The sequence below is a fragment of the Aquarana catesbeiana genome, linkage group LG02, assembly GCF_042186555.1.
Source record: "Aquarana catesbeiana isolate 2022-GZ linkage group LG02, ASM4218655v1, whole genome shotgun sequence".
In the NCBI taxonomy this organism is placed as follows: domain Eukaryota; kingdom Metazoa; phylum Chordata; class Amphibia; order Anura; family Ranidae; genus Aquarana; species Aquarana catesbeiana.
In genome coordinates this window covers 448,344,006-448,363,816 of record NC_133325.1, presented here as the reverse complement: position 1 = coordinate 448,363,816, position 19,811 = coordinate 448,344,006, and positions in this window count along the sequence as shown.

The window sequence follows — 19,811 nt, the reverse complement described above, 5'->3', positions numbered from 1 at the left end:
GCGTGTGCTCCAACAAGTGGACAAGGGGGACAGTGTCACTGATGCATGCACTGTCACTGCTCACCATCCTCGTGGCCTCCTCGAATGGTGACAGGACAGTGCATGCATCCCTGATCATGGCCCACTGGCGTGGGGAAAAAAAACAAAGCTCCCCTGACCCTGTCCTGGTGCCATAGTCGCACAGGTACTCATTGATGGCCCTCTGCTGCGTGTGCAGCCGCTGCAGCATGGCCAACGTTGAGTTCCACCTGGTGGGCATGTCACAGATTAGGCGGTTCTTGGGCAGGTTAAACTCCTTTTGGAGGTCCGTCAGCCGAGCACTGGCATTATATGACCGGCGGAAATGCACACAGACTTTCCTGGCCTGCCTCAGGACATCCTGTAAGCCCGGGTACCTGCCCAAGAACCACCATTCCTGCCTTAAGTTGGCGTGGTGTCAACCACCTCTGAACCTGCCCCTGCAGAGCTGACAGAACCTCTGCCCCAGTGTGGCTCCTGTCCCCCAAGCACACCAGCTCAAGCACCGCATGGCATCTTTTGGCCTGCGTACTTGCGTAGCCCCTTGAACGCCTACGGAGCACCGCTGGTTCCGAGGAAGAGGCCATGGAGGAAGAAGAAGAGGAGGGGGTGGAGGAGAGAGGTGTGTCACAATCAGCATTTTGGAGGCGTGGTGGCGGAACAACCTCCAACACTACTGCACCTTGTCCTGCATCCTTCCCAGCTGCCAGCAGAGTCACCCAATGCGCCGTGAAACTTAGGTAACGTCCCTGTCCATGCCTGCTGGACCATGAGTCAGCGGTAATATGCACCTTACCGCTGACCGCCCTGTCCAGCGAGGCATGGACATTGCCTTCCACATGCCGGTAGAGAGCCGGAATCGCCTTCCGTGAGAAAAAGTGGCGTTTGGGTACCTGCCACTGAGGAACCGCACATTCCACAAACTCACGGAAGGGGGCAGAGTCTACCAACTGAAAAGGCAGCAGTTGAAGTGCTAGCAATTTTGCCAAGCTAGCATTCAACCGCTGGGCATGTGGATGGCTGGGAGCAAACTTCTTTCGGCGGTGCAGCAGCTGGGGCAGGGAAATTTGCCTGGTACAATCTGACGTCGGTGTACCAAAAGCAGATTGCCCACAAGTACTTGGCTGTGACACACCTAATTCTACACCTTCATTCCTCTCACTGCAGGTCTCAGAGAGGACTGAAGGTCTAGTGGGGTTGGAAATCTCAGCTGATGAGGAGCAAGGAGAGATCCTCTTTGTTCTTTGGTGTGGGTCTTTTAGATACGCTTGCCAACGAACTGCATGGCAGGTCAACATATGTCTGGTCAAGCATGTGGTACCCAAGCGGGAGATGTTTTGGCCACGCGAGATACGCTTGAGACATATTGTCACGAAGATCCTGCCAGTAACCGGCGTCCCAGGCGCACGGGAACCCGGCCACGGGTCCCATTGCGCATGCGCGTGCGTTCACGGGGGCGGTCACGCACAGGCACGCGCGCGCACACTCCCGCTAGTGTCCGGCGGGCTATTTAAACCTGCCTGTCACACTCCATCCCTGCTGTCTGCTCTACAGCGTTCTGTGAGTGTTACCTGATCTGATCTGTGTTTCCTGTTATCCGACCCGGCTTCCTGTTTGACGATCCTGCTATCTGCCTGCACCAGACTCTCTTGGCTTGCCTGACCATCCCTCTGTATTACCCCTGGTACCTCTGCTGTCCGCACGTTACTGACCACCGGCTTGTTGACCCTCCGCTGTGTTCATCAGCTTCAAGTCTGCTACCTGCTGTTGTTCCTGGTTCCAGTCCAGCTTCCAGTTGCTATTACCTGCTGTTGTTCCTGGTTCCAGTCCAGCGTTCCAGGCTACCTTCTGCTGTGTTCCAGCCCAGCGTTCCAGGCTATCTCTGCTGTGTCCAGTCCAGCGTTCCAGTCTACTACCTGCTGTTGTTCCTGGTTCCAGTCCAGCGTTCCAGGCTATCTTCTGCTGTGTTCCAGTCCAGCGTTCCAGTCTACTACCTGCTGTTGTTCCTGGTTCCAGTCCAGCGTTCCAGTCTACTACCTGCTGTTGTTCCTGGTTCCAGTCCAGCGTTCCAGGCTATCTTCTGCTGTGTTCCAGTCCAGCGTTCCAGTCTACTACCTGCTGTTGTTCCTGGTTCCAGTCCAGCGTTCCAGTCTACTACCTGCTGTTGTTCCTGGTTCCAGTCCGGCGTTCCAGGCTACCTTCTGCTGCGTTCCAGTCCAGCGTTCCAGGCTATCTCTGCTGTGTTCCAGTCCAGCTCCCAGTCTGCTATCACCTGCTGTTGTTCCTGGTTCCAGTCCTGCATTCCAGTCTCCGTCCTCAGTCTACTCCTCAGAGGGTGCCACCACTACTGGACTTTCAGCAACTGTTGATCCTGCCAGGCACCCATACCACTCTTCACTCCTGGCCCTCTGTCTCCATTCCAGGGGAACGGGAGTGGGAGCTGTAAGGGAGGTCTTTTCCTGCACTTCAGGCTCACAACCTACCAGGTACGTGACACATATGTTGCAAATAGCAGCGGTGCGATCTGATGCACTCGTCTCAAAAAAGGCCCACACCAAAGAACTTTTTGAATAACGCGCAGAGACTGCAGCGCCCTGCACATGTGGAGCTTTGGGGTGTGATGCAGTCAATGTGCTGCCCTTAGGCTGGCCCCTGGAGGGCATCCTGCCTCGTTGGTGATGTGCCGCCGCCTCCTCCTCCTCCTCCTCCTCCTCCTCTCTCCTATCAGGCACCCACGTTGAGTCAGTGACCTCATCATCCCCTCCCTCCTCATCACTGGAGCAAACCTGCCAGTATGCTGCAGCAGGGGGAGCATGACTGCCAGATTGCTGTCCTTCTTGGGCACCCCCTCTGTCCGTGCTCATGTTACTGCCTTCATCGAGCTCAGTATCGTCATCAGAGCCTTCCAAACGCTGGGCATCCTCCTGGAGCATGTACCCAACACTGTGGTCAAACAGTTCGAGGGAATCCTCATGAGGACATGGTGGAGCTAGGGAAGGAGTCACTGATGACATTGAGCTGAGGGAAGAGGCCGCTGCTTTGCCAGACAAAGCACCCTGGGCATGGGTGAGAGAGGATGAGGAGGATGAGGACGGCTTGGTCATCCACTCGACCAAGTCTTCCGCATGTTGCGGCTCAACACGGCCAGCTGCCGAAAAAAAGGCCAAGCGTGTCCCATGGCCACGTGCTGATGAGGATGCACCGTCTCCACGACCAGCACTAGACACAGAGCCTGCTTGCCCTCTCTTATTGGCTTGTGACTGTCTGCCTCTCCTTCTTGGCCTTCCAGACATACTAATGGCCTGTAGCTGCACTAAGCTGGGATAGAACACCTGTAATTTTCTTCAAGTAGCTTTATATACTGTAACCAGACAAGCCTGCCTGTCAGTAGGAAGATAACAGGAACGGATCTAGCTGAACACTGTGAGCAGGACGCACTGTACTAAATGTAAATAGTTTAGCTGCCTGACCGTGGTACTAATAGGATCAAATAGAACACCTGTAATTTTCTTCAGGTAGCTTTATATACTGTAACCAGACAAGCCTGCCTGTCAGTAGGAAGATAACAGGAACGGATCTAGCTGTACACTGTGAGCAGGACGCACTGTACTAAATGTAAATAGTCTAGCTGCCTGACCGTGGTACTAATAGGATCAAATAGAACACCTGTAATTTTCTTCAGGTAGCTTTATATACTGTAACCAGACAAGCCTGCCTGTCAGTAGGAAGATAACAGGAACGGATCTAGCTGAACACTGTGAGCAGGACGCACTGTACTAAATGTAAATAGTCTAGCTGCCTGACCGTGGTACTAATAGGATCAAATAGAACACCTGTAATTTTCTTCAGGTAGCTTTATATACTGTAACCAGACAAGCCTGCCTGTCAGTAGGAATTTAACAGGAACGGATCTAGCTGAACACTGTGAGCAGGACGCACTGCACTAAATGTAAATAGTCTAGAAGATAACAGGAACGGATCTAGCTGAACACTGTGAGCAGGACGCACTGCACTAAATGTAAATAGTCTAGAAGATAACAGGAACGGATCTAGCTGAACACTGTGAGCAGGACGCACTGCACTAAATGTAAATAGTCTAGAAGATAACAGGAACGGATCTAGCTGAACACTGTGAGCAGGACGCACTGCACTAAATGTAAATAGTCTAGAAGATAACAGGAACGGATCTAGCTGAACACTGTGAGCAGGATGCACTGCACTAAATGTAAATAGCAGGAACGGATCTAGCTGAACACTGTGAGCAGGACGCACTGCACTAAATGTAAATAGTCTAGAAGATAACAGGAACGGATCTAGCTGAACACTGTGAGCAGGACGCACTGCACTAAATGTAAATAGCAGGAACGGCTCTAGCTGAACACTGTGAGCAGGACGCACTGCACTAAATGTAAATAGCAGGAACGGATCTAGCTGAACACTGTGAGCAGGACGCACTGCACTAAATGTAAATAGTCTAGAAGATAACAGGAACGGATCTAGCTGAACACTGTGAGCAGGACGCACTGCACTAAATGTAAATAGCAGGAACGGATCTAGCTGAACACTGTGAGCAGGACGCACTGCACTAAATGTAAATAGCAGGAACGGATCTAGCTGAACACTGTGAGCAGGACGCACTGCACTAAATGTAAATAGCAGGAACGGATCTAGCTGAACACTGTGAGCAGGACGCACTGCACTAAATGTAAATAACAGGAACGGATCTAGCTGAACACTGTGAGCAGGACGCACTGCACTAAATGTAAATAGCAGGAACGGATCTAGCTGAACACTGTGAGCAGGACGCACTGCACTAAATGTAAATAGCAGGAACGGATCTAGCTGAACACTGTGAGCAGGACGCACTGCACTAAATGTAAATAGTCTAGAAGATAACAGGAACGGATCTAGCTGAACACTGTGAGCAGGACGCACTGCACTAAATGTAAATAGCAGGAACGGATCTAGCTGAACACTGTGAGCAGGACGCACTGCATTAAATGTAAATAGTCTAGATAGAAGATAACAGGAACGGATCTAGCTAAACTGAATACAGTGTATATATATATATGCAACACCTGGGATGCATATATATACACAATACACTGTAAGTGCAGCTAACTGACTGACTGTTCTGCCTAATCTATCTAACTCAAATCAAATGACACTGTCTCTCTCTCTCTCTCTATCTCTCAGCACACCGGAACACACACTACACAGGGCCGCCGTGCAGGCGGCCTTATATAGTGTGGGGTGTGTACTAAATCCCCTGAGCCATAATTGGCCAAAGCCACCCTGGCTTTGGCCAATTACAGCTCTCTCTACTGACGGCGCTGTGATTGGCCAAGCATGCGGGTCATAGTGCATGCTTGGCCAATCATCAGCCAGCAATGCACTGCGATGCCGCAGTGAATTATGGGCCGTGACGCGCCACACGAATTTAGCGCGAACGGCCCATAACGTTCGCAATTCGGCGAACGATCGAACAGCCGATGTTCGAGTCGAACATGGGTTCGACTCGAACACGAAGCTCATCCCTAGCTGCCTGCGCCTTGGCCATAGCTTCTTGCAACAACTTGTTGTTGCGACCCAGGAATTCGACAGTGCTTTGTACTGCTGGAACAGGAGATTCTGGAATAATGTTAGGCAGGAAGACAGGATGGAACCCATAGTTCGCAAAGAACGGTGACTGACCTGTGGCTGAATGGCTGGCATTGTTGAAAGCAAATTCCGCTAGAGGCAACAGTGCTACCCAATCATCTTGGACAAATGAGGTAAAGCAACGGATGTACTGTTCCAGGGTTTGGTTCGTCCTTTCAGTTTGTCCGTTAGTCTGGGGGTGGAAAGCAGATGACATGGAAAGTTCAATTTTCAGAATTTGGCATAGTGACCTCCAGAAGCGGGAGGTGAACTGGACTCCCCTGTCAGATACAATGTTGGTTGGTACCCCGTGCAGCCTTACGATCTCCCTGATGAACACCCGGGCGGTTTCCAAAGCAAACGGCGTACTCTTTAGGGGTATGAAGTGGGCCATCTTAGACAGACGTCAACCACTACAAAGATAGCTGTATGTCCTTCAGAAGGGGGTAGTTCCACTACAAAGTCCATGGCAATCATGCTCCAGGGTCTGTCAGGAATTGGTAGTGGTCTGAGGAGGCCCCAGGACTTGGTCCTGGCAGACTTGCTTTGGGTACAGATGACACATGACTTAACATAGTCCTTGCAATCTTCCTCAAGCTTTGGCCACCAAAACATGCGCTGGATTAGTTCACGAGTCTTGTGAACCCCAAAATGTCCGGCCAGCGGGTGGTCATGACACAGGCTCAACACTTCTGTCCGGCAACTTTCTGGCACAAAAATTTCTGTCCTTCCAAAGCATCCCATCCCTGGGTATCAAGATTGATCCTGGAGGACCGGACACCCCCTCTGAGGCTTGTTTTAGACCGGACATCAGGTCTGTCTGGAAAAGCAGAAAGTTGCCCTCAGATAAGATGGTGTCCGGAACTGAAGTTTCTTTGGGGTCATCGTACATCCGAGAGAGAGCGTCAGGCTTGATGTCCTTTGATCCTGGCCGGTAGGTGATGTGAAATGAAAATCTGGAAAAGAATAACGCCCATCGTGCCTGGCGCGGCTTCAAACGTTTGGCAGTTCGTAAATATTCCAGATTTTTATGATCCGTGTAGATAAGTATGGGATGTGCCATTCCCTCTAGCAGGTATCGCCATTCTTCGAGAGCGGCTTTAATGGCCAAAAGTTCACTGTCCCCCACATCGTAATTCTTCTCTGCAGGCGAAAGCTTCCGAGAGAAGAAAGCTATGGGGTGCATGAGATCCTTGAGTCCTTGGCGCTGAGAAATAACTGCCCCCACAGCTGTTTCTGAGGCATCAACCTCGAGTAGGTAAGGAAGAGAGGGATCCGGATGGCTCAAGATGGGGGCAGAGGTAAAGAGTCCCTTTAGGGTAGAAAAGGCAGCTTGAGCCTGGGGATTCCACTGGAATCGGACGTTTTGTCTTGTTAGCTGGGTGATCGGAGAGATAATTGCAGAAAATCCTTTGATGAACCTTCTGTAAAAATTGGCGAAGCCAACAAAACGTTGCACCCCCTTTTTATCTGAGGGTGCAGGCCAGTCCAGAACAGCTGTGACTTTTTGTGGGTCCATCTTGAACCCTTCTGTGGAAATTACCAGGCCCAGAAATTGGATACTCTGCCGCTCGAATTCGCATTTTTCTGGTTTGGCGTATAAGCCATGCTGACGGAGTCGGCAGAGTACCATCTTGACGTGTTTCCAGTGCTGATCCAAGGATGAGGAAAAGATCAGGATATCGTCTAAGTAGGCTATGATGAAAATGTCCAGATAGTCTCTGAAGATATCTTTTATCAGGTGCTGGAAGGTAGCAAGGGCATTACACAGGCCGAAGGGCATCACCAGATATTCGTAATGGCCAAACCTGGTACGGAAGGCCATTTTCCACTCGTCCCCTGCACGAATGCGAACCAAATTGTAGGCCCCACGAAGATCGAGTTTGGTGAACACAACAGTAGTTCTTAATCTTTGAAAAAGCTCAGGTACCAGGGGTAAGGGATACCGGTTCTTGACCGTTACCTTGTTCAGCTCCCGGTAGTCCACACAAGGACGCAATGAGTGGTCCTTCTTCTCCACAAAAAAGATCCCTGCCCCAGCTGGAGAGGTGGATGGCCGGATGAACCCCCTCTTAAGGTTTTCGTCAACATATTCCTTTAAAACCTCCAACTCCCGCTCAGACAGAGGGAAAATTTGCCCAAAGGGGATTTCAGCTCCGGGCAGTAACTCAATCGGGCAATCGTAGGAACGATGAGGAGGAAGTGTCTCTGCCCCTCGTTTACTAAAAACGTCTCTCGTGATACGAACTCGTGATACTGTTCAGGTACTGCTGAGCGTAATTTTGAGCGTAATTTTGAGTCAGCTTCCAGGCACAGCAAAGGACCAGATATCTTGGAAGGTAAGGGCAGACAATGTTCTTGACAGTAGAGGGACTGAAACCTGATTTCTCCGGAGCCCCAGTCAATTTGCGGGTTGTGGGCCTGAAGCCACGGTAGACCCAAGATGATCGGGAACAGAGGGGAAGCAATAGCATCAAACTTAAGCAGTTCCTTGTGGTTCGAGACAGTAATTACAGGCAGTGGGGGAGTCTCTTGAGTCACCTGTCCAGATTTAATACGGGATCCATCTGCCAAGAAAACAGAAAGTCCTTGAGCCCTGTGCTGGAGTGGAATGCGTTGTTTGTTGGCAAAGTTCAAATCAATAAACTGCATGCACCAGAGTCTATTATTGCAGTAACAGACACAGTCTTTCCAGAAAACTGAAGGGTGATGGGAATTGCCAGGTGAGTAGAGAGAGCTGGGTGACTGTGTGGTGGGATGGATGAAGATCTACGGTACTTGGCAGGACACGAATGTACATAATGGCCCGGTCCCCCGCAGTACAAACACAGGTTGAGCTGTTGCCGACGTAGACGTTCCTCGGCAGACAATGCGGGTCTCATTAGTCCGACCTGCCCAGATTTCTGAAAGTCCAGTATTAGTTTGGTTGGTGCAGGATTAACTGGGACCGGTCTAAGGGGAACAGGACGAGAGGTCGTAGGCACTTGGGGTAACATCCAAGTTGGTTGAGTCTGCTGGGTCACCCTCTCCATCCTGCGTTCCCAAAGATGACGGTCTATCTGAATAGTTAGGGTCATCAAGGATTCCAGGGAATTTGGTACACCGACCCGAGCCAGTTCATCCTTTAGTCCTTCTGACAAGCCTAGGCGAAACTGGTGCCGTAAAGCTGCATGGTTCCACTGGGTATCCACGCTCCAGCGTCTAAAGTCCATTATATAATCTTCGACCACTCTGCGGCCCTGCTGGAGCGTGCTAAGAGCAGCTTCGGCAGTGGAAGTTCGTTGGGGGTCATCATATAAGAGTGACATTGTGTCGAAGAAGGATGACAGAGTCCAGAGAAACATGGTGTTCTTCCAGCAGGTGATGAGCCCAGGCTTGTGGTTCTCCCAGCAGAAGTGAGACAACAAACCCCAACTTGGTGTTTTCCCGCGAAAAGGTTAAGGGTAGTAAGGAAAAGTACAGCTCACATGCATTACCGAAAGTCCGAAACTTGCTTCGATCCCCAGAAAACTTCTCCGGAATTGGGACCCTGGGTTCTGGAGATAACATCATTACAGGGAGTGCGGGGGAAGCCTCTAATGACAACCCACTGGAAGAAAGGTTTGTAATACTCGTCCGGGACTGCACTTGTCTCACCAGGTGTTCATAGCTGTCCTGAAGGGATTTCACCTCTTGAGTGAGGACGGAGAGTAATTGGCAGATTTCATCAGTAGCAGAGGTCCCTCTTGCAGGCTCAGGCATGGCTGTTTGATACTCGCAGCACGGTGCAAGGAAGAGATCGCGGTGGGCGACTGACACGTACCTCGTATGTGAGCCTGACGTGCAGAGGGAGACCTCTCGTACAGCCCTGGTTCCCAGATCACTGGAGTTAAGGACAGTGACCTTAGGAGCACAGCGGGGTATGAGTGCCTGGTGGATTCTCTGGAACTGGAGATGATGTCCACTGGGAGACACTGGAACTGGCTGGAGTGCCGGGTGCAGGTAAGCTGGATACAAGTCAGCAGGTAAGCTGGATGCAGGTCAGCAGGATGCAGGTGAGCTGGATGCAGGTCAGCAGGCTGCAGGTAAGCTGGATGCAGGTCAGCAGGATGCAGGTAAGCTGGATGCAGGTCAGCAGGGTGCACACAGCAGGCAGAAGCAAGGTCAGACAAGCCGGGTCATACACAGTGGATCAGTTCAACAGAATCGGCAGGCAAGGAATAGTCAAGTTCGGGCTGGTTTCTGGTAACAGGAGATCAGACAGGCAGGTAAACAGAATCAGAGTCAGGGAAAGCCAAGGTTCAGGATTGGAGACAGCATCGTGGTCAGAGAGCCAGGTCAGGTGATCGGATGCTGATTACAGGAACAGGTCACAGGTGAAGCTGCAGATCAAACAGCAAGAGCTGAATGGTGGAAGCCCCTCTTAAAGGCCACTGAGCGCCAAAGCCGAATCACTGTGCCTGCGATCTCTGCAATCAGCACATGCGCATTGGCGCACGCCTGTGCGGTACTGGGAACCTGTTGGTGGGGATGCGCCTGAGCCCTGTTGCAGGTCTGGAAGTAGTATGTCTATGCCAGCGACTGACTGCTCTATGCGCTGATGTGTGATGCTTACACAAGAATGGAATTGAATACTGGAGAAGTATACCAGCGGATCACAAGGAAACAAGTGAGCTAATTTAGTGTGAAATCGCAACATTTGTTGAACTCAACCTAATAAGGAAGATAATCACCTTGCCAGAGATTTCTTTGTTTTTTGTTTTTTTTTGTGTTTTTGTTTTTTCCACACCAGTTTTTCATGTCTGTAGTGCAGTATGTGGACTTTATATCTATACCCATTTAGAACTACTACTTGAATGTTTATTGTAGATCTCGAATATGTGGATCAATATCTGCCTTAAACAAGTTTAAGTAATTTATTTTAAGTATTATGAATATTTCCAGCACATAAATAGCAGCGTATTTAGCGCACTCTCATTTTTATATATAATTTTTTTTGAGTGGCATCAGAACACTGAATACAGAGGTGCGGCTTTATACCAATTTATACCAATTTATATTATTTATATTATTGATGTAGAAGTATACTTTAGTTTTTTGGGATATCACATTTAATAGCAATTCACAAAATTATATAAATATTTGAATCACTATATCACTTAATATTGTGATATTAGAATTATCATAGTATCCAATTAGCGCTTTAGTTCATTATTATTAATTATCACAATTTGTATTCTTTACTGATGTGCTCTGATGAGACTGCACTGATGTGCTCTGATGAGACTGCACTGATGGGCACTGATGAGCGCTGATGAGGCGGCACTGATAAGCTGCTCTGATGGCATTGATTGCCACTCATGAGCACTGATAGGTGGCACTGGTGAGGCTGCACTGATGTGCACTAATGAGGCTGCACTAATGAGGTGGCACTGATGAGTACTGATGGGCACTGAGGAGGCTACACTGATGAGGCGACACTGATGGGCACTGATTGGCATTGATAGGTGCTGCACTGATAATAGTCAATTATTAGTGTAAATGTGCCCTGTCAGCCTTTCCTTTCCTCACACAGTGACAGCACCTGAGCAAAGGACTAACCGGCAAGTTTGTTTACATGTGATCAGCTGTGATTAGACACAGATGATCACGTGGTAAAGGGCTGCTGTGATTTGCCCTTTACTTCAATCTGGGATTAGCTGTATCCAAAGGACACAGTGATCACAAAGCATGCCTGATGCGCGCCCCAGCAGGCGCGCGGGAGGTGTATTTTAGGAGGACGTCCATTGATGCCCTCCCAGAAAAAGAGACCTGCGATGTAGCCCTCTTTCAGCTATGGCGTAGTATTGAGGTGGTTAAGGAAATAACATTGATTATCTCCTTGCAATGGCATCTAAAATTGGGTTGGATATATTAGGCAGCAACTGATCATGTTGTCCCTGAAGTTGATCTTTTGAAAGCAAAAGAAATGGGCAAACATAAGGATTTAAAAGACTCTGACAACAATTAAAATGTAATGGCTAGATGACTGAGTCAAAGCATCTCCAGAACTGCAGCTCTTGTGGGGTGTTCCCAGTCTGTAGTGGTCAGAACCTACCAAAATTGGTCCAGGGAAGGAAAATTGCAGACAGGGTCATAGGCAGCCAAGGTTTATTGATGCATGTGGGAAGTGAAGGCTGGTCCATGTAGTCTGATCCAATAGAAGAATTACTGTAGCTCAAATTGCTGAAAAATTGAATGCTGGTTCTGCTAGAAAGGGGTCAGAACACACCGTGCCGGGGAGGGTGCCCGTGCTGACCTGTGTCCACAGTCAAAAGTTTGAGGTGTTGACTTGGCCTGCAAATTCTCCCTATCTCAATCCAACAAGTTTGCTATAGAAAGTACAGGTGATCATCAAAGTTGTTTTTTTTGTTTTTTTTTTTTTTTTTTTTTTTTTTAAGCCAATGGCTTGAGCAGATACTGTATATTGGCCTTGACCAGAACAAGAGTTTAATTGGAAACCATAGTGGTCTAAGATGCTAAGAAATATTATTTCAGCTAGCATAAAAGTCAAAGGCTGACATTTTTTACCCTTTCAAACAAAAGCCTTTAGCATAGTTAGACCTGTTCTGCTTTGTGCTCCTAGGGTCACAAAGGAAAGATCAGTGCCTTGAAACAAATTATAAGATACAAAATAAATAATGATTTTCAATCCATAATTTATAAGCGGTTTTTCAGTACACAACTTAAAAATAATATGTTTACTTTGGTAGGTTGTGGTTTTTTATTTTATTCTAAAAAAATATTTAGTGTTTGGGATAAACACTTGAAATAAATGGCCTTTATTCAATAAAATCAATGGTCCTTGATTAACTTGTTGCCAAATGATTCTACTGTCTACATAAAATTAATTACAGTGTAGATATGAACAGATTATGCCCAAGCAAACATGACTGAATATGTAGGGTGCATACACTGCTGACAAAAAAGAATTGTACATTACTTTTAGTCATTAATTCTGTGCATATACCACCTTAATTGCTTTGGATAGGCTAATTTAACTTTGTTCTAGTATGAAAAAAAGGTTGCAGATTTTTAATAAAGCTGAAACTGCCATACAATACATAAATCCCCTCACAACTATATATATATATATATATATATATATATATATATATATATATATATACATATATATATATATATATATAAATTTTTTTTTTTTTTTTTTGCTACATGGCCTTAATATTTAGTGTTAGAACTTTCCACACAACAGCTGCTAAAGATCATGACCATGTTTAAACATCTTGTGTGGTATAATACAGGGGGATTAAAGGGCACACTTTGCAAATGGAATTGATTGAAGAAAGGTTTATCGCTGTCATAGATTCCTTTGACCATTATTAAGTTATGTGAGATTAAAACATTATAGCCAATTTTAAAGGAGATGATGTGGTTGCTGATTGACAGTGATAGCTCATTATGTATGGGTAATGGTTAAACTGATATTGCTACAAATTTCTGCTATGCTGCTCCTAGCAAACTTATATTTTGTTTTTAGATACCAGTTGTTGAGGCTCAGCATGTATCTTTTAACCTCATATTTTTGAACAGTTAGCCTTTGAGAAAGCTGATAGAATTTCTTGTAGCATTGGATTCTGTATGACCTCAGGCATATGAATAGACTCATAGACAATGTAAGTATTTTACTTATTGTTGAAACATTCCTTTCATGTGAGCTGCAATTGAATGCATTATGTAATTTCCATGCTGAACGAATAAATAACTGAATCTGCCAACCATACTAAATATTCAAGCTACAAATTCCTGCTGAAGAACAGACACTACAAAATATATACCTTTTTTGGTGCAGAAAATCGTCCTCTCTCTGCTTCTGCAAAACTAGTTTCACTTTGTTTATATGTGCCTGAAATCTGCCAATTGTCATGAATACTAAAGTGAGATTATTTTCAGCAGGACACACAGAGGAGAACCTTCTTGCTAAGGTACCTCATTCAGGTGCCCACCAGGTACCAACAGGTTCACTTTAACCACTTCCATACCGAGCACTTTCACCCCCTTCCTGACCAGGCCAATATTCAGCTTTCAAAGGCTGAGGCTCTTTTCTTTCTTTCTTGAAACGCGTTAGTCTTTGCGCTTTAGGGACAAGTCCCGTGAGATGTGGACTGTGGAGGATCAGTAAGACATGTTTTTAATCAAGTCTTTTTTGTGAGTATATTACTTATCTTTGTATATCAATAAAGCCTTTGTTTGGTGATAATGCATTAGGCCCACATGCCTTCTGTTTCTTTCATGTTCTAGTGCTTCGGATTCCTCAATCTGTGGAAGACAGCGAGGAGTGCATTATCCGTTTCAAAACGTTGGAGTAAAGAGTTCACAATTATGTAGAGGCCCACTGCACAGCGCAGGAGATTGAACTGTATGTGATTTTAATATTCAGCTTTCAATGTTGTCACACTTTGAATGCCAATTACTCATGTCATGCAACACTGTACCCAAATACATTTTTATAGACAGATGGAGCTTTCTTTTCGTGGTCTTTAATTACTACAGTTTTTTATTTATTTATTTTTCATTTTTTTAGTATATAAATGAACAAAATCTTGAACTTTTATTTTTAGTTTCTTAGTGCCTATAATTTATGGTATATTTAAAAATTGATCAATCCTGAATTACTGATGGCCCTATTTCATTTCTTGAGGCCCTAAAATGCCAGGACAGTACAAATACCTCCAAAGTAACCCCTTTTTTGAAACTAGACACCCAAAGAATTTTGTATAAAATTTTTTGGCAAATTAACAAATTAAATTTTGTTTCCACATTTTTTTTTTTTTTTTACATACCATCACCAGAGCAGTACAGCGTCACCATATGACTGGTATGGCTGTGGTCAGGGACACCACCTGGTGGCAGTAAAACAAATAAATGTAAATAAATAAATTTAAAAAAAAAAAAAAAAAACTTTACAATTTTTTTTATAACTATAGTGAGACTGTACTGTTCTGGGGAGGTGATCAAACATTTTTTTACACTACAGTTGCTTATTACAGTGATGTTCACTGAATAAGCAATCATTTTTACTTTGTAAATGGCATCCATTCATGTGCCATTGTGTACTATTGTAATAGACACAGCTATCACGCGGTACTGGTCCGTTATGATTGGTCCTGTACTATGTGATCACTGTGATCAATCACAGAGATAATCACAACAGTACCCAATAACTATGAAGTTTACAACTGACATGATCACTGTGATTGGTCACAGCAATCACATGGTACCAGGGCCATGCACAGCAACCCTGTACAATGATCTATGTTCCCATGTGTCCAATTAGACACAGTGGGTCACAGATCACGCTGCTGCACAGCCTCTAGGGCGTCTACGAGAGTGCAACTGGGAAGACATCACATGACGTCCATGCGAGATAGCTCCAACTCAGCAGTGTTATTATAAAAGGTGGTTAAAACAGTGTAGATATAATCACCTAGCAGCATGCAATATAAAAAAACACATAATTTACCCAGTAGAAACAGCTGAACTTCCATTGTGAGTCTATAACCAAATAACATCTGTTTTAAAGCTGATCTCTGGGAAATTCTAAATGTATCCTTAAAGTTTCTTCCCCATGAGCACAGCATGCAATGGATGGGATTTTTAAAGTAAATTTACTTTCAGGCACCATATGCCTATATTTATTCCTTGTGACATCATCACAGGTTCCAAAAAGGATCAACCAGCAGCGATGGCCAGGCAGAATCATCTGCAGTTCAGTGCAAACTGAAAAATAAATTATAGATGGGACACAATGCAATAGATGCATAGCTCCCAACTGTCTCTGATTTGAAAGGACTGTCCCTATTTTGGAACAAAGTCCATCTTTCCAACTCATTGATCCCTCATTTTCGTCTGAGACATATAGTTGTATAAAAAAATCCTCTACTTTGGCATCAAAAAAGTGTTTTGCAGTGCTAAGCCTTTCATTCAATTTCTAAATGGTTGAATTTGTAAATTTCAAAAGCCAATATAAATGCATAGTGGTGGTAAAAAAGCACAAAAAAGGGTTTAATTTTTTTTTTTTTCGTAATTTATTTTTCAGTGTAATTAGATGAGTCCTTTCCCTACATACTTTTTGCTAGTAGGTGTCACTCTTTCACATCTCTGAAAGTTGGGGTGTATAGTACATGATCTACTATGCATAATAGTAGTCATGACTGCATTGTTGTTTGGCATCCATCACATACACATACACTGTCTATTGCATTTAGATTCTTCCAGGCAATCCATTCAACAAAGAAAACAGAATGGTGCTTTACTAAGTCTAGAACTAGCATAGGAAGCCCCTTCTGATACTACTACTGCTACTACTTCAATACTGCCGAATACTTTATTCTACTGTATTGGAACAAATCATCAAATTCTTGGTATCACTACCAAAGGGTTGAAAACAACTATAATGCCGCGTACACACGGTCGGACTTTTCGTCTACAAAAGTCCGACAGCCTGTCCGACAGACTTCCGGCGGACTTCCGGCGGACTTTCGGCGGACTTGCAGCAGACTTTCTAACGAACGGACTTGCCTACACACGACCACACAAAAGTCCGACGGATTCGTACGTGATGACGTACACCGGACTAAAATAAGGAAGTTCATAGCCAGTAGCCAATAGCTGCCCTAGCATGGGTTTTTGTCCGTCGGACTAGCACACAGACGAGCGGATTTCGGGGTCCGTTGTAGTTACGACGTAAAGATTTGAAGCATGTTTCAAATCTAAAGTCCGTCGGATTTGAGGCTGAAAAAGTCTGCTGAAAGTCCGGAGAAGCCCACACACGATCGGATTACCAGCCAGCTTTAGTCCGTCGGCGTCCGTTGGACTTTTGTAGATGAAAAGTCCGACCGTGTGTACGCGGCATAAAGGGTTCGCTCAGACGCATGCTGACACCTAACCTTCATGCAGGCTCTCTTTGATAATGCACTTGCATGAGCCCTGGGCTGCACGCAGGCAGCCTGTAGAGGTGAATGCAGCTGCATGTCAAAATTTGGCATGTGGGCAGGAGCAGGTGCACAGATACGAATGCACTCTGCTTTCTGATAAATGCACCCGCTCCTACCCGCATGTCAAATTTTGACATGGGGCTGTGTCTGTGCAGCCGCTGCATCTACATTCACCTCTATAGGCTGCCTGCGTGCAGGCCCAGGCGGATACAAGCGCAATAAGAAAGAGGGGAATGGGAGTCAGCGCCTACCTGTCTGAATGAAGCCTTACTCGAAAATGTGGCTATCTTAACAAAAATAATTTGGAATGTAGTTATTCCAATTAACTTACATTTTGTTGATTGTAATGTGCCACTACCCTTTGCAGATGCATGTTGCCACTTGTTCTATTCATAGAATAAGCCTGAAAGTGCTTTAACCCTGATCTGATCTTTTGCAAAAATATCAAATCCCAGGGAAGGGGAGCACAATTTATTCTCAATTAAATAAATTAGTGGAAAATGTGTATATACTTTCACATTACCAATGCCTAATGCTTAAAGCAGAACTACAGTCCACAAACACTCACCGCTTGCTCTCTCAACACAGACATATTCTTCTTGGCTCCTCTGAGTGCCATCCTGATTAGCCAGCAGGAAATGACATAATACACAAGTACAAAAATGTTCAAAGTGAAGTTCAAGTTTAAGAGAAAATGTATACCTCTCTAGGTGGATACAGATTTGAGCCGATGCTGCATCTGTCCCTCACCGCTTCTAAGACGGAGAACTGAGCGATCAAAGACCGCTAATCATTCAGTTTTTGGTCTTCACTAAGCAGAGAGGGGTAACTGTCAGTCACAGGCTTTCTGCTCTCCCCCCAAAAGCTCACTGGAGCACTAGGCTGTGCAGGGGGGCAGTCTCCAAGTGGCTCACACCAGAAGGAAAAAAAATGTCTTATCTAAAGAACTTACCTGTTTGTCCCAATCACAAATTGGACAAATTTGGGGTCATAAAAGACCTGCACCTCTACACACATAAGCTTCTACTTTGAAGCATGTATGACATAAACGAGAGACATGTAGTGACTCACTGATGGGGCCTCTGACATGTCCTCACCATGCCCTGGGGAGACATATCTTTCTAATCTATCTATATCCCTGTACACTTAGATCCAATATTTCTGGTCTATGCTCTTCCCTCTTTCTGGGAGCCTCTCTCAATACCTCTTGGATATATCTATACCCTTGGGGCTTCTAGCTCTAATGTATTTAAATTGGATTTCTGAACACATTCCATTGATTTCATGTGATATGTAGTTAGTCATCACCTTTCATTTTTATTATCTTCATTTTTGTATTCAAAAGGTTTTTGCTGTGCCTTGTACATATTACAGTGTCATATGTGATGTTATGTTTTTTATTTTGGTTGCTCTCCTCCAAATGTGCCCCCTTGCATCTTTTAATTGTCCACTTCACTGCTGCTGCTCTGGCCGGCGCTCCCCGTCATGCGTAGGCCCCTTGGTGCTCCTTCTTGGACATCCTGGGGCATCCTTTGGGCTCAGTCAATTGCCTTGTGTGGACCGTCAATATCGCTGGTCCGCGCATGTGCACCATGGTCTTGATGTCATCTGACCCTGACGAACCACCCACCTAGTGTGTCAGCGGCCTTGCAACGTCTGCCGTCAGTGCGCACTGATGCCGGTCGACATTTGTGCTGGGGAGCATATATAAAGCAGTCTGTGTCAGACTGCAGACAGACAACCTGGAACTTGTGAATGTCTCCCATGATGACAGGACATACATTTTAATGCTGTGCTGCAAGTAAGTGTCACTGCATTTGGTTACTACCATTACCATCTTTTAACATCTTTGGCTAGCCATCTTTTTTTCTCTGCCTTCTCTGTTATACTTTATGTAACTGTTCACTGATGCTAAGAACTCCAGAATTATGGCAGCTTTACTTTATTCATGTAATTATTGCATGCATATAATCCATGTTACCATCATGTTTTGCTGCTGCTTGCTTGCCTGCCAGTAAATTATCCAGAGAGTTATTTCAAGCTTCTGTTTGTCTTTTTGCCAAACAATAACAATTTTTATAATCATGTATATTTTTTTTTATGCCAGGGCCGTCCTCAGACAAATGATCCTTGTGAGCGCCTGCACAGCTACGGCAGTGTTATTCATATTTTCTATTTTTTTAATTCGCCTGTCTTCACTTCTTGTGGAGTCTTTTGGACTTAAACTCTGCAACTCTACCTCTAGGGGTATTTTTCCCTTCTGCTGGCAGAGCTCAGATGCAGTGGGACAATTTAGAGAGCTTTAACCTCATGATCCATGATGTGTTTTTTTATCTGTCATGGTAGCCACCATGTGAGTATTTTTCAGAAAAAAATGTTATTTCCCAGTGATGTTATGTTTGCTATTTGTCATCCCTGTTTTTACTATTTATATACCATATTTTTTCTAAAACTTTGTTATTGTATTACCAGATGTCACAGCTTTTTCTGATCCCTGAAGAAGGAATTAAATGTATATTCCGAAACATGTTGGGATTTTTCTTTGTGGTTATGGCCTCTTACTGTGAGATTAACCGTGTGTCATAGAATTCAGCTGTATATTATCCATATATGATTACCATTCATGTATAGTAAATGTGATATTCTTGTCCATTGTCAGACGGTTTTTATTAATAAAAAAAAAATTGTACTTTTTATTATACTTCTCTCTGCATCTTTCTGGTTTCCAACCTATGCCTATAAAGTCCCAGGGGACATCTCCTTTGTTTTTATATTATAATAGGCACAGGCACTATAAGAAAAGTTTGAAAAAGAATCTTGGAAACAAATTGCATTGAAGATCTTTTCAGAGTTGGTGGACATACTATATCCAATTCACCAAAAAAAAAAAAATTGCAGTCAGTGAGGTTAAAAGTAAGTGTAAAGTAAAATAAAATTATGCATTTGAATTTACTGAATTGCCTACCGCAGTGCTCCCCTTACAACTGCACCTTCAGAGAAGGCTTAACTATGCAGATACAGTATCTCACAAAAGTGGGTACATCCCTCACATTTTTGTAGATTTTTTTATTGTATCTTTTCATGTGACAACACTGAAGAAATGACACTTTGCTACAATATAAAGTAGTGAGTGTACAGCTTGTGTAAATTTGCTGTCCCCTCAAAATAACTCAACAC